Below are 6,000 nucleotides of genomic sequence, written 5' to 3'. Positions count from 1 at the left end.
ACAGAGAAACCCTATCTCAAAAAAAAAAAAAAACCACCACCACCACCACCACCACCACCAACAACAACAAAAAAAAAAAGAAAGAAAGAAAGAAAGAAAGAAAGAAAGAAAGAAAGAAAGAAAGAAAGAAACCCGTCAATCTTAAAATCCAATCAAGCCCAGGGATTGAAATCCAACCAGTTCCCACCCTGAAAATCTTTAGCCTGGAAAACTCTGTCTCTAAGAAACCCTGGTGCGGGACAATTGTCTATATTTTGTCAATTATATTTTAAATAAAAGCTGATTGGCCAGTAGCCAGGCAGGAAGTATAGGCAGGTCAATGAGAACAGGAAAATTCTGGGAAGGAGGAAGCCCATTCTTCCCCAGTCCTGTCTCAACCACAAAAGAAGAAAGATGTGATTGCCCCACTAAAAAAGGTACTGAGCCATGTGGCTAACATAGATAAAAATAATGGACTATTATAAACTATATGAGCTAATATGAAGCCTGAGCTAATAGGCCAATCAGTTTATAACTTATGTAGACCTCTGTGTGATTTTTCTTTGGGCTAATCAGCTGTGGGACCTGGTGGGAGGACAGAAACAAGGCAGGACAAAAACCCAATCAACAAAGCCCTATATAAGCCCTGTGCCTGTTCAGTTGGAACATACTTTTTCCACCATGGCAGAGGGAGCACCCTCCTGGATGCTTTGCTTCTTGCTTCTCTCTCTCTCTCTCTCTCTCTCTCTCTCTCTCTCTCTCTCTCTCTCTCTCCCTCCCTCCCTCTCTCTCTCGTTTTTCTTTTTTCTTTTTTTTTAATATTTATTTATTTATTATGCATACAATATTCTGTCTGTGTATATGTCTGCAGGCCAGAAGAGGGCACCAGACCTCATTACAGATGGTTGTGAGCCACCATGTGGTTGCTGGGAATTGAACTCAGGACCTCTGGAAGAGCAGGCAATGCTCTTAACCACTGAGCCATCTCTCCAGCCCTCTCTCTCGTTTTTCTAGACAGAGTTTCCCTGTAGTTGCTGAGCCAGTCCTAGAACTTGCTCCATAGACCACACTGGCCTCGAACTCACAGAGATCCACCTGCCTCTGCCTCCCAAGTGCTAGGATTAAAGGTGTGCACCACCACCTCTTGGTTCAATAAATCACTCAAATGAGGTTTGGGTGAGTCCTTTCACTTGAGTAGAGTGGAGCAGAGAAGTAACATCTTTTCACTGGAGCAGGAATGGACAAGAGTGGAGGAAAACTGTAACTCTTTCCGTCCGGAAAGCCTCCCCTGAAGGGGCAACGCTGTTAGATTGGGGAAAGCTTTCTCTGGAGCAGGGCTGCAGGCAGCTGTGCTTACAGCGAGTCTGTGGTATTCCTTGGCTACTGACTGCCAGAATCCCTTTCCGTCCAAGTTGCAATGCTTACAAACATGCCTGGCCTACATTTTCTTCATTCACCCATTTGTTGGTGGGCATATAGGCTGTGTCCATAGCTTGGCTGCTGTAAATAGTGCTACAATAAATACAGTTGTGTGGGAGTCTCTGCAGGACACTTGGATTCCTTCAGGTACATGGTCAGAAGTCTCCCATCTGGATCATATGGAGGTTCTGTTTGTAGAATTCTGAGGAATTTCCACACTGATATCTTTAGTGACTGACCAGTTAGCATTGCCATTATTTGCTGTCACAGCACTGGGGACTGAATTTATGGCCTCCAGTATACCACTGCTTTATATCTCTAGTCATCTGACTTCAAGTCTCACTATGTAGCCCAGGCTGGCCTCAAACTCACAGATGTCTGCCTACCTCTGCTCCCCAGTGCTGGAATTAAAGGAATGAGCCATGATATCCTGCAAATGAGGTCATTCTTTATGTACTGATAAGGAAAGAGGACTGAGATACAGTGTCCAATAAAAAGAAAATTGTAGAACATATGTAGGATGTAAAAAGTGATCTTATATTTCCTAAACACACACACACACACACAAATTGACAAAAATGGCTTTCTCTGTGTAGCATTAGGAAGAAATTAAGGGAACTTTTTTCTGTTTTGCTTTATCTTTTTGTCCCCCTGGTTTTTTGAGAAAGGGTTTCTCTGTGTAGTCCTGGCTGTCCTGGAACTCACTCTGTAGGCCAGGCTGCCCTTGAACTAACAGAAACCTGCCAGCCTCTGCCTGTCAGTGCTGGGATTAAAGGCGTGCACCACCACTGCCCGGCTGGTTTTGTCTTAATAACTATTGGATGAAATAGAGTTGTTGCCTTCTCTGTTTTATGGCTAAAAATAGGTAAAATAATGTCTCAGGCAACTCTCTTTTTTTCCCTTTCATTCTTTCTTTTCTTTCTTTCTTTTGCATCTTTCACTTCCTTTTTCTTTTTTTCTAGACAGGGCCTCATGTTTATTTCTGGGATGGTTTGTAGTAGGAACTAGGTGATCTTTGTTATACAAACTCTAATCACATATCAATAAAAGCAAGCCTTTAGGCCCAGTGAGATGGCTTGGAAGGTCAAGGTTCTTGTCTCCAAGCATCATCGCCTGATTTTGGTCTCCAGAACCCATACGGTAGAAGGAAAGGATTCACTCATGAGAGTTGTCTCCTGACCTGCAAACACACACACACACACACACGTATAAACAAATACAGAGACACTGACACACAGACACACTAGTACTCACAGGCACACTCACGCAGACACACACACATACAGAGACACAGGCACTCATACACACAGACACACACAGAGCACACACATATGCATAAACATATATACAGAGACATTCATATATACATACAGACACACTCATATGCACAGAAGAACATACATGCATAAACAAATAGACATACACACTCAGACACACATATACACTCACACAAAGTCATTCTCCCACCACCTCCATCAACTGCATAAATAAAGCAAGAAAGAGAACAAAAAGCTGAACACATGAGATTGGAGAGATGGCTCAGTAGTTAAGATGGAATATTGTTCTTCCGTAGCACCCAACTTTGGTTTCCAGCATCCACGTCAGTTGGCTCTTTACTTCAGTTCCAGCAGATCCAATCAATACCTCTGGCCTCCTGATCACCTGTACTCAGGTGCACAGATGCACATTCACACACATAATTAAAAAATAATAAAATAAATTTTTGTAAAAAGCCAAATGCATATTCATTTCTAGCTAGTAAATCAAGTTTCAGGTTAACAATGGTTAAGGATATGGGGACTTTACGGACCAATTATTGATTTTAATCGAGTCAGGCTGGGCGTGTGTGGCTTTCACAGTAGATAGAGCACTAGTACAATGTTCCCTGGGTACCATCGCCAGAACTGCAAACAAATAAGTAAATCAACAATAAAAAGACAACTATGGGGTGGTGTCAGGGAGAGGACTCAGAAAGCTAAGGTGTTTACTGACAAGTCTGATGACCTGAGTTCTAATCCCAAGCTCTACCTTGTAGAGGGGAAAACAAATTCCTACACACTGTCCTCTGACCTCCCTATGTGCACCCACATACATGTACACAACAAACAAATAATGAATAAAAACAACTTTTTGTGGCTTTTTGAGACAAAAATCTATTATGCAACTCTGGCTATTCTGGAACTTGTTCGGTAGACCAGGCCTCAAACTCACAGAGATCTGCCTGCCTCTGTCACCCCAAGTGCTGGGATTAAAGAAGTGTACTACCAGGCCCTGCTTCTCCTTATTTCCTTCTCCTTTTCTTCCTCCTCCTCTTTCTTTTTCTTTTTTTGAGAACAAAATCTCACTGTGTATCCCTATCTGCACTAGAGCTAATTATGTAGATCAGGCTAGCCTTGAGTTTACTTCTTGCTTTTGCCTCCAGAATGCTGGAATTAAAGACATGAGATGACATGTCCAGCCCCAAAAGACCTTTAAAACAAATTCTATGTCTTTACATTTTTTGTTTTGTTTTTCAAGACAGGTTTTGTTTGTTGTTGTTGTTTATCCTTGGTTGTCCTGGAACTTGCTTTGTAGACCAGGTTGGCCTTAAACTCACAGAGATCTGCCTGTTTCTGCCTCCCTAGTGCTGGGACTAAAGTCTCACTTAGTTTTTTTTTTTAATTCAACACATCTAATTAATAATGAAGTTGACAGATCACCCAGTTTTTTGTTTTTTTTTCTTAATATTTATTTATTATGTATATAATATTCTGTCTGTGTGTATGCTGGCAGGCACCAGACCCCACTATAGATGGTTGTGAGCCACCATGTGGTTGCTGGGAATTGAACTCAGGACCTTTGGAAGAGCAGGCAATGCTCTTAACCTCTGAGCCATCTCTCCAGCCCCTGATCACCCAGTTTTTGTTTGCTGGTTTTGTTTTGTCTTACTTCTCTAAGACTGGCTAGGCACACAAGGACAGAATGCAATGATTTCAAAGTTTAATTTCTGAGTTTGTTGCTGCTATGTGATTCTGAGGCACAGTGCTTTAATGGGCAGCATGGAATCGGGAGCCTGAATATCTGAACTCTGATGAAGAGCCAGTATGAATTGTCACCGCTGTGGTCAATTGAGACAAGGTCTTGCCCTGTAGCCTAGGCTGGAGTCACACTTGGGATTCTCCTGCCTCAGCCTCCTGAGCACTGACATTACATGTATATACCACCATGCCCAGAAAGATTCAGTGAGAATTTGAGACCGTGGACAAATAATTTTACATCTCTGGATATCATGGTTGGCTGAATTGTGTATCAGGAAGAAAAATGTCTTTGGATAGAATTCATTGTTCATTTTCTATTTGTTCTTCAAACAGAGTTTCAAATATCCCATGCTGGCTTTGATCTCTCCATTTTCCTGTCTCCATGTCTCAAATACTGGGATTACAGGTGTGAACCATACCCAAAGAACAGTAAGAAGAAAAATTATCAAATGACAAATTCTAGAAAGAGAACAGGTGATCTGCCCGGCAGAGCAGTACTAGCTCTAGTTACTAAATTCTGACCATTTCCCTCCAAATTTATTAATTTTGATCATATTTTTCTTTCACACACATAAACACTCACAGCCTGTAAGAATCATTGTTGTAGTGACCCAGGGTTCTGGTAAGAATGTTATATTCCTTGGGAATGCTCAGTGGAAAGATTAAAAGCTCCCCCATCTCGTTTAGCTCCATTTGTAGCTGACAGAACAGGTCTCTACCAATGAACTGAACATTCCTGTTCTCTTTTCACTAACCAAGCACAATCTGCTTTCTTCAGGACTCTTAAGATCCTTTAGCACTTTTGTCTTCCTGATATTTGCATATTTACATAGTCATTTATGCATTTACAATCTATCTACATATTCACACGTTCTATTTATTTGTTTATTCATTTGTACGGGGGACTTGCCACAGTGAAGGTCAGAGGACACTGCGTTGTTTCTTCTCCAGCCTTCTAGGGTGCTTGGGACCAAACTCTTGTGGTCAGGTTTGGTGGCAAATGCCTTTTCCTGGAGCCTTCTTTTTGAGTCTTTGAAAGCCTTTCCTTTACCTCCGTGCTCCGTAGCCTTTGAACACAGAGAACCCACAAGCTGGGTTCGGCTTTATGCAATCTACAAATTCCATCTTTTATCTTAAAACCCAGCCATAGTCAAGTTTCTTTTTCCTTTCCTCTCCTCTTCGCTCCTCTTCTTTCTTTCCTTCCTTCCTTCCTTCCTTCCTTCCTTCCTTCCTTCCTTCCTTCCTTCCTTCCTTCCTTCTTCCCTTCCTCCATTCTCTTCTTCCTCCTACTCCTTTTTTCTTCTCTATATAACCCTGGCTGTCCTGGAACTCACAGAATGCTGGGATTAAAGTCGTGAGCCACCAATTCCAGTCTGAGTCCTGGTTTCTTAATTTAATAGCTCTCTTTCTCTGGACTCTCACAGCACTTTGTAATTTGGTTTATTCTTACATTTCCTAATCTATGGGAGTTCCTCTCCACTTTAGATTGTAAGTTGTATCCACTTGCTCTTTCATCTTCTTGGTGCTTTGTACAATGTAACAGACTGACCATCTTTAATTGAACCACTTCTGGACTCTTTTGAAT

Source organism: Microtus pennsylvanicus, chromosome 9 (assembly GCF_037038515.1).
Source record: "Microtus pennsylvanicus isolate mMicPen1 chromosome 9, mMicPen1.hap1, whole genome shotgun sequence".
In the NCBI taxonomy this organism is placed as follows: Eukaryota; Metazoa; Chordata; class Mammalia; order Rodentia; family Cricetidae; genus Microtus; species Microtus pennsylvanicus.
Note: the sequence above shows the minus strand (reverse complement) of the source record.